Source organism: Lactuca serriola, chromosome 1 (genome assembly GCF_051521515.1).
Source record: "Lactuca serriola cultivar US96UC23 chromosome 1, Lser_US96UC23_V15, whole genome shotgun sequence".
NCBI classification, from domain to species: Eukaryota; Viridiplantae; Streptophyta; class Magnoliopsida; order Asterales; family Asteraceae; genus Lactuca; species Lactuca serriola.
Window position 1 is genome coordinate 247,236,535 of NC_136408.1, and position 10,566 is coordinate 247,247,100.

Below are 10,566 nucleotides of genomic sequence, written 5' to 3' on the forward strand. Positions count from 1 at the left end.
GTTTGGAGTTTGAGAGCCAAGCACCAATAGTGTGAATGCCTCAAATGGAATCACAAATCACCACAAACACTTGGAAAACTTTGAGAGAGTAGTATACTTTCTTGTGGAATCGGCCACCACTAAGTCTCACACAACTAGTGTCTCATTTCTTGCATCATATGCTTCTTTATATAGTGTGCATGGTTAGGGTGAAACCCTAATAACCCATGTCTTTTCCTTTTCAAGGATCCATGGGTTAAAAGCTCCATGGACCATCCATGGACTTCCATATTAGCTTAGCCCATTAACAAATGAGTATTAGCCCACACTATATAAAATATAATAGCCCATAATTTAATCAGTCTTCTTTTTAATCTCTTAATTAATTCATAATTAATTTAAGACTAAAACTAATTAAATAACATGACTTCATATTAATATATTATAAATTATAATATATTAATAAATCGTAAGTATACAATTCTCATAAAATTATCCATAAATCGTTTGGGTGAAGTGCAACCCAAATGGACCATGCCGGGTCGGGTCAAGTATGTACCAAATAAGTTATGGACTTAGACACCTTATCCAACAGAAGGTACTAATAAATCATCCTCGCAATTCAAGATACAAGTCTTCATGTTAATATACACAGGTAAATGTATCTACGTAAAGGTACTCATGTAATGTGTTCATGTAAGCGTATTCATGTATCATGTAAGCATATGTAAACGTACTCATGTATCATGTAATCATATGTAAATGTACTCATGTATCAGGTAATGTACTGGTATAGACTCATGAATGAACTGACTCTTGTGTGATTCCTTGTAATAGGAATAATGTTTGATATCTTCAAATTATCCCTATGATAATTTACTGAAAGGTAATTGGTTGTTCAAGTAGGTTTATACACTCTTACTACTCAAGGGTGTGAGAAACTAAATGAAAGCTATAAACTATATCATCAATACATATATAAGAATATAAGTGTATATGCATAGTTTAGTTCAAGAATGAAAAATGGTTTTGTAAGACACCTAAGGGTTTTGAACAAATATAAAAGTGACTTGATGTCATTTTGATAAACATTTCAAAAGTAATACATTTGATAACAAAGTATTTTAAAGATAGAAAACCATTTCATGCATCACATTTTGTAGTATGTGAAATCTGTTGAATGAAAACATAGTTATAAAATACATATAGATGATTTAATAACATGCTGTTTTCTACTTGTATTCCCCCCCCCCATTAAAGCATTTAAAATCATTTAAAACATTGATTATGGTATGAACTCACCTGTTGTGGGTGATACGGATGAACTGAAGAGGTAGGACTGCTAGGTGTCAAGTGAAAACTTGTACACACACTACGTTCCTAATGAACGTATAATCACACATATATTCACTCAATTAGTCTTAAATTACTAATTGATAATGTTAAGACATCCTAGAACAAAATAAACACTTTATGTAAGTGTTTTAAGCCCTAAGGATTGCATCTAAGCTATTGTGGGACAAGGTACTTAGGTTTAGGGTTCCAAAGGACCCTATCAATGAGTTTACTCTCCATATAGCATCACACATGGAGTTTACGGTTGTAAACTATTGAGTTTACGGCCGTAAACTCCCAAGCTTGGTGGTATTTTGTGTTTTGAAGTTCTAAATGATCCCTAGAATTATTCCAACTTGGTGGTTCAATTCTTGGAAGGGTTTAAGGCATAGAAACACTCCTTTGAGGAGTTTAAGGCCTTAAGGCCATTTCCTTTAGAGTTTGCAGTCGTAAACTCTTAAGGATGGGTGTTTTTAATGCTTTTAAGTCTCTTGCATAAGTGGTATAGGTTCTAGACTTTTATTCCAAGCATATGAAGGCCTTAGGCACACTTTGGTGCCTTTGTTTGATTTTCACGGCCCAAGAACCTTATTTGGGCCGTGAACTCACTTGAAGGGGTGATTTTGATGTGTTTTAGTCCTTCATTTAAGTGGGAACAATTCCTAGTTATTGTCTAAGGCTTTAGGGGCCTAAAAAGCATCCTTTGATCCAAGATTTTGGAGTTCACGGTCCAAGTTCATCTTGGGCCGTGAACACCCATGTGTTTGTGTTTCTTGGTTGTTTTCTTGTCCCTAACACACATATCAATGAGTCTAAGGTAGTAGCATAACACAAGGGAAGGTCTAGGCTTTGTTTCGGGAGTTTACCGCCCAAGAACACCTTGGGGGAGTAAACTCCTAAATCTAGTGATTTAGCCTACTAAATCATGTTATATAGACATATTAAGCTTACTAACACTACTAGAAAGAGGTACTCATGATTTGGGATAAAAACTCGAAGATCCGTGAGAGAGAAAATGGCTTTTCTCTAGTTGGAAATGCGAATAATGAATGAATTTGGTTCAGAATTCTATTTATAGTCCTGAGATATTTTTGGCAGAAAATATTTTTATTCGTGAAATGATTTCTCCTATAACAGAGTGTTGGAATACAGTGTTGCACAAAACCCTAGTGCATCCACTCTCCTGATATCTCCTGAAGTGTAAACCCTGAATTACTCAAACTTACGCGAAAATGTCTGAAAATTAACTGTGACTGCTATAACTCCTATTGAAGTGATATAGTTTGTACATAATGGAAATTTCGGGTTGTCACATCATCCCCCCGTTAGAAGGAATTTTGTCCCGAAGTTAGAATTTAAGAAAATAAGAAATTACACATAACTAAGAGAAAATATGAGGGTCTTTCAGTTTCATTTGATCCTCACGTTCCCAAGTGAATTCAGGTCCATGCTTTGTGTTCCAGCGCACCTTCACTATCGGGATACGACTCTGCTTTGTTTGCTTGACCTCTCGGTCCATGATCTCTACTGGTTCCTCTACGAAGTTGAGGCTCTCGTTGATCTCGATCTCGTCGAGTGGAATAATAAGAGTCTCGTCGGACAGACACTTTTTCAAGTTCGAGACGTGAAATGTAGGATGTACGTTACTGAGTTCTTGCGGTAGATTGAGTTTGTAAGCTACAGGGCCGATTCTCGTGAGAATCTCGAAAGGCCCTATGTATCTTGGATTGAGCTTCCCACGCTTTCCAAAGCGTATCAAGCCCTTCCAGGGTGAGACCTTCAGTAGAACTCAGTCGCCCACCTGGAATTCCAATGGTTTCCTTCGCTTGTCAGTGTAGCTTTTCTGTCGGTCTCTAGAGGCTTTTAATCGTTCACGAATTTGAACGATCTTCTCTGTCGTTTCCCGAATGATCTACGGACCCGTGAGAGTGCATTCGGGAACTCATCCCTTAGCTAACTGGGTATCACCCACCTCAGCCCAGCACAGAGGGGATCTGCACTTTTGGCCATAGAAGGCCTCGAATGGAGCTGCCTTTATGCTCGTGTGATAACTGTTGTTGTAGGAAAATTCGACGAGGGGTAAATGGGTATCCCAAGCTTTTCCAAACTCAATCACACAGGCACGCAACATATCTTCTAAGGTTTGGATAGTTCTCTCACTTTGCCCGTCGGTCTGTGGGTGGTAGGCTGTACCCATGTCCAACCTAGTTCCTAGGGAACTTTGTAATGACTGCCAGAACCTCGAAGTGAATCTACTATCTCGGTCCGAGATGATAGATAAAGGAACACCGTGCAGCCTTACAATCTCCCTAATGTAAGTTCTGGTAAGTTTCTCCATCTTGTCTGTTTCTTTGATCGGCAGGAAGTGTGCAGACCTGGTCAGTCTATCGATGATGACCCATATGAAATCAAGTCCACCCGTCGTCTTGGGCAACTTGGTTATGAAGTCCATAGTGACCCGCTCCCACTTCCATTGTGGTATCTCCGGTTGTTGTAGAAGACCGGAGGGTTTCTGGTATTCGACCTTGACCTTTGTGCAAGTAAGGCATTTACTCACGAAGATAGCAATATCTGCTTTCATGTTAGGCCACCAGTATAACTTTTTAAGATCTAGATACATCTTATCTGAACCCGGGTGGATGAAATAAAGAGTGTTGTGAGCTTCGGTCATGACCAAGTCTCTAAAGCCACCGTGTTTCGGTGTCCAGATCCGATCCATGAGGTATAAGGCTCCGCCACCCTTGACTTCTAAGTTCTTATCCATCCCTCTAAGGGATTCACCAGCCATGTTTTCAGGTTTCAAAGCATCGAGCTGAGCCTCCTTAATTTGTGTGGACAAGTGTGAATGGATAGTTAGAGTCAAAGATTTGACTCTACGACCAATATATTATTTCCGACTTAGGGCGTCGGCTACCACATTGGCTTTACCCGGATGATAACGAATTTCACACTTGTAATCACTGAGTAGCTCGACCCACCGTCGTTGTCTCATGTTGAGCTCTTTCTGGTCGAAAATGTGTTGTAGACTCTTATGGTATGTAAAGATCGTGCTTTTTGTACCATATAGGTAATGTCGCCAGATCTTTAGAGCAAACACAACTGCTCCTAGCTCAAGATCGTGGGTGGTATAGTTAACCTCATGTGTCTTCAGCTGTCTCGAGGCATAGGCTATGACCTTACCTCGCTGCATCAGAACACATCCGAGTCCTTGATTGGATGCATCGCAATAGACAATGAAGTCTTCTATCCGTTCGGGGAGGGATAGTATCGGGGCGGTGCACAAGGCTCTCTTGAGCGTTTGGAACGCTCTTTCCTGCTTCTCTTCCCAGTCAAAGGCCACGCCTTTCTGGGTCAGGGTTGTCAGAGGTTTCGCGATGTTGGAGAAGTTCTGAATGAACCTGCGATAGTAGCCAGCGAGACCTAGAAATTGACGAATTTATGTAGGTGTCTTCGGTGCTGACCAGTTCTTAATGGCCTTGATTTTGGAGGGTTCCACATGTATTCCCACTTCGCTAACAACATGGCGCAAAAATTCGACTCGTCGAATCCAAAATTCACATTTGGAGAACTTCGCATAGAGCTTCTCCGCTCGCAATGTTTCTAAGACTCTACGGAGATGTTGACTATGCTCCTCTTTACTTCGAGAGTAGATGAGTATGTCATCAATGAAGACGATGACGAACTGATCCAAGTAAGGACGACACACCCTATTCATCAGATCCATGACTACTGCGGGCACGTTAGATAATCCGAACGGCATCACTACAAATTCGTAGTGGCCATAACGAGTTCAGAAGGTTGTCTTGGGAACATCCTCCTCTAACACTCATAGTTGGTGATATCCGGATCGTAGATCTATCTTCGAGACGTAGTTGGCTCCTTGAAGTTGATCAAATAAATCGTCAATGCGGGGCAAAGGATAACGATTTTTAATTGTAAGCTTGTTGAGTTCTCTATATTCGATGCACATGCGAAACGATCCATCCTTCTTCTTGACGAACAAGACCGGTGCTCCCCATGGTGAGAAGCTTGGTTGAATGAATCCCTTCTTGAGAAGTTCGTTAAGTTGATTGGAAAAATCCTACATCTCGGCCGATGCCAGATGATAAGGAGATTTGGCTACTGGGGTAGCTCCTGGCACTAAGTCGATTCTAAACTCGACTTGGCGTTGCGGTGGAAAACCGGGAAGTTCTTCTGGGAAGATGTCGAGGAAGTCGCGTACTTTTGGGATGTCCTGAATGTCTTTCATTTCTAGACTTGTATCAACGACGTGTGCGAGGAATGCATGGTACTCCTTTCACAAGCACTTCTGAGCTTGAATGCACGAAATGATGCGAAGGCTCATACTAGGTTTGTCGCCATAGATAATAAAGGTTTCGTTGTTAGGAAGGTTAAGACGAACTGCTTTTTCAAAGCACATGATGTCGGCGCGAAGAAGACTCAACCAATCCATGCCGATGATAACGTCGGAACATTTAACTGGGACTGGCATGAGATCTATCTTGAAAGTATGGCCATCTAAAGTTAAGGTACAACCTACGTATATGTAGTTAGTACTCTCCGTTTTCCCGTTAGCCATTTCTACCATGAATGAATTTTCTAAAGCACAGGGTTTTTGTTTAAGCAGGTGTGCGAATTTGTGGCTTACAAAACTTTTCTCAGCTCCACTATCGAAAAGTATACAAGCATATGAGTTATCGAGGAGAAACGTAGCAGTAACTATCGTAGGATCAGCTACCGCTTCCTCGTGGCCTAGGGCCATAACTCTTCCTACTCCTCCAGCCATCCCCGCTTTAGGGCAGTTCCTCTTGTAGTGGCCCACCTCGCCACAACCGTAGCAAGTTTGGCCCATACCGGCATTAGGAACTTGCGCGGCCTGAGCTATTGGAGCCTTGCAGTAACGGCTGAACGCCCCTTCCTGTTGTAGTTAGAGCACTGCATCTCCTTGCAAGGTCCGTGGTGGTGGAAGCTGCATTTGTTGCACTTCGGAAGAGTTCCAACATAATTTTTTGCTGGTAAGGGGTTCGTAGGGACAACGGGAGTAACTGTGGCAACATTGATTGCCACAAGTTGTTGTCTCTTGGAGGATCCTTGCGAAGCCCCTCTTTTCCTCTTAGACCACCCTTTCTTGTTGTTTTTGTCCTTCGGTGGTACGGATGCAGGGATTGTTAGGTTCTGAGGTTTCCGATGATCGATGAGAGATTGTGCCAGTTCCTTGGCGCTATCAAAGGTAATAGGCCGGGAAGCGATCACACTTGACTGGATCTAGGGCGACAGTCCCCAGATGTATCTCTCTATCTTTTTGCTCTCAAGGGCAACATATCAGGACATAAGTTTGCCAGATCACAGAACCTGTTTGTGTAGGTTGTGATGTCGGATCCAACCATTTGAAGACCCCAGAATTCCTGCTCGAGTTTCTGTACCTCACCTTGAGGATAGTACTCTTTCATCATCATGTCCTTTAACTTTTCCCAGCTGATGAAATACGCCACCACCAAAGTCAGATAGTTAACATGGCTATTCCACCATGTTAGTGCTCTGTCAGAGAAGGTACAAGCTGCAAACTTGACCTTGTTGCCCTCCTAGCAAGCACAGATTTCAAAGACGGATTCCATCTTTTCAATTCATTGTCTTAACACCATAACACCCCCAGTTCCATTGAAGTTGCGGGGTTTAGCGTTCGTGAAGTCCTTGTAGGTGCATTCCCGAGGGTGTCTATAGCTTTCGCCGTGGTTCGAGGGAGGTGCACCTGTTCCTGATCCACTAGGGGCAGGAGCGTTGATTGCTGACACAGCAGCTGCAACTGCCGCTGTGAAAGCTGCCTGGAACATGTTGGCATCAAAAGGGTTAGGTGGTTGAAGAGGTTCTGGTGGTGGTGGAGGTGGTGGTATCGGTGTTTAGTTGTTTGGCTTACGCCTTGTGTTTCTGCGTGGCGGCATCTTTAAATATACGTTTAAAAGATGACGACATCGATAAGAATAAATGATTAATGAATGTGTCTCATGGACTAACTACCCATAGCCCAACAATATAAGGAATAGTATGACTAAATGAAGATAACAGTATTTGGATAATAATTTCCATATGATTAGATATATGTCAATAATACTGGAATTACAGATGTAACAAGTTCGGGAAAATTAGCCTAGGAGTAGGCCTTACATCAACCAAGATGGAAAATTTTGACAAAATTAAGACTAGATCAAGACCTAACAGGTATAAGATTTATAAAGACAGGAAATTAGACCAAAGTTTTACATAAACTAGGTTATATCCAAAAGATGAGTCGACGAGATTCTATCGGCGACGAGAACTGCTAGCATGAGTTCTTGATCCCGATAGTAGACATTCCATGTCCCTCATACGCCTGTCAGCTCTCACTTATTGAGCTCGAAGTTCCTTAACTTCAGCTTGAGTTTCAGCAAGTTCCCTCTGCAGATTTGCATTGTGGACCAGAGTCCTTTCATGAGCATACTCTAGTTGGCGAATGTGGACAGTGTTAACGCCAGAGTTGGCTTCAATCTCCACGACCCGGTCAATAGTTGCCTGACCCAGTATCGTGTTTCTGGAAATTCTACGAACCATGATGGGTAGGACCCTGTCAGCAGAACCTCCTTCAGTGAGGTTGTAGAAACTTCGGTCTCCATTGTAGGGAATGGGCTGACCTTGTTCCTGGCTCCATCTAGCCAAGTTTGTGGCCCACAGAGGTGTGGATCCTTGAAACACGGGATGGGGGTTCAGGTTTGGATTTTGAGCAGCTAGGGGTAGGTTGTTGACTTCAGGCTCGGAGTCAGAACTATCGGAAAAACCCTCAGCATGGTGATCATCCAAAGGGATTGGGTGATCATCTTCTGGTTCTGCCTCTAGCCAACCAGCATTGCCTTGGTTCGGGATGTACGGATCCCCATGGTGAAATCCAACCATTTTATTCTAAACGAGAAAAGGGATATAATAAATAGCTAAAATAGACGAACTAACTAAGATAATTACAGTCAGACCAAATACCCCTATGGTATTTCCTTATGGTTGTGTTGGTAAGTTTTTAGACTTGTTGCCATATCACAACCATTCTTGGGCATATGCTAATCACTCCTCGGACCAACATAGTTGATCAGGCTATGCCATTCCCAAGACTGACCATATATCCCCAGGCTTACTTGTGATATTCAACAGTCATAATACTTTTGTTCTTGTCATTGTGACACTGATTTTAGTATGAATGCAGGCACGTATACTTACTTAAATATTTTATTACTTAAAAGTATAACTCTTAGACGGAGTGTTTTAATCCCCATGTATTTATAGCTAGTATATCTTTTATGGTTTGATATACTAGATTCACTATAAACAATGCTCTGTTACCAATCTGTCACACCCCAAAACCACGAACGGCGGAAACGTTCAGGGGTGGAGGACGGCATGTACAGTATCACAACAGTGTAAAATAGTAAACAAGCAACAACATCATCCATTGCATTATAAGTAAAGTTTTAATACATGTGTGTTATTTCATTGTAATAAGACACCAAAAATATACAATCAAAATAAAAGACGAGACTTGTCTGCTCCGTCTTCTCAAAACCTGGCCACCGTACCTGTCTACTGAGGTCCTGAGAATACAAGTTATTTTGAAAGAGAGTATCAACTTTAAAGCTGGTGAATTCATAACTATTTAAGTGTCATTGTCTTGCTTACTAGAAGCTGTTTTAAAAGTCATGTAAACCTTTAAATGAAAATGTTGATGTAAGTATGAAAAGCCCTAGAAAATCCCTTATTTTCTATCAGTTTGAGATGTAGTCTTCTACCAAGACCCGAATGTTTTGTTATGACAATGTAGTCTTTTACCAAGACCCGAATGTTCTGTTATGACAATGTAGTCTTCTACCAAGACACGAATGTTTTGTTATGATAATGTAGTCTTCTACCAAGACTCGAATGTTTTGTTATGATAATGTAGTCTTCTACCAAGACCCGAATGTTTTGTTATGATAATGTAGTCTTCTACCAAGACCCGAATGTTTTGTTATGATAATGTAGTCTTCTACCAAGACCAGAATGTTTTGTTATGATAATGTAGTCTTCTACCAAGACCCGAATGTTTTGTAAGTAAAATGATAGTTTTTCCTTTCTATTGACTAGTACTAAAAGTACTTAGTCTAACTCTTTGTTTAGGTGAATCTATCACAAAATAAAGTAAAATAGGAAAATGATATGATAGTCTTCTACCAAGACTTAAATGTTCTGTAAGTAAAATGATAGCTTTTCCTTATATTGACTAGTACTAAAGTACTTAGTCTAACTCATCGTTTATGTGAAAGTATCACAAAATAAAGTAAAAAGGAAAAAGTACTAATGTAAGTGTTATCCCGAGGTACTAGGGCTAACACAGAAGGTACTAGGGATAAGGTCCTGTCTAGCTATCCCGATGTACTAGGGATAGGCAGGAAGATTTACACAGAAGGTACTAATAAATCAACCTCGCAATTCGAGATACAAGTCTTCATGTTAATATACACAGGTAAATGTATCTACGTAAAGGTACTCATGTAATGTGTTCATGTAAGCGTATTCATGTATCATGTAAGCATATGTAAACGTACACATGTATCATGTAATCATATGTAAATGTACTCATGTATCAGGTAATGTACTGGTATAGACTCATGAATGAACTGACTCTTGTGTGATTCAAATTATCCCTATGATAATTTACTGAAAGGTAATTGGTTGTTCAAGTAGGCTTATAAACTCTTACTACTCAAGGGTGTGAGAAACTAAATGAAAGCTGTAAACTATATCATCAATACATATGTAAGAATATAAGTGTATATGCATGGTTTAGTTCAAGAATGAAAAATGGTTTTGTAAGACACCTAAGGGTTTTGAACAAATATAAAAGTGACTTGATGTCATTTTGATAAACATTTCAAAAGTAATACATTTGATAACAAAGTATTTTAAAGATAGAAAACCATTTCATGCATCACATTTTGTAGTATGTGAAATCTGTTGAATGAAAACACAGTTATAAAATACATATAGATGATTTAATAACATGCTGTTTTCTACTTGTATTCCCCCCCCCCCCCCCATTAAAGCATTTAAAATCATTTAAAACATTTATTAGGGGTATGAACTCACCTGTTGTGGGTGATACGGATGAACTGAAGAGGTAGGACTGCTAGGTGTCAAGTGAATACTTGTACACTCACTACGATCCTAATGAACATATAATCACACATATATGCACTC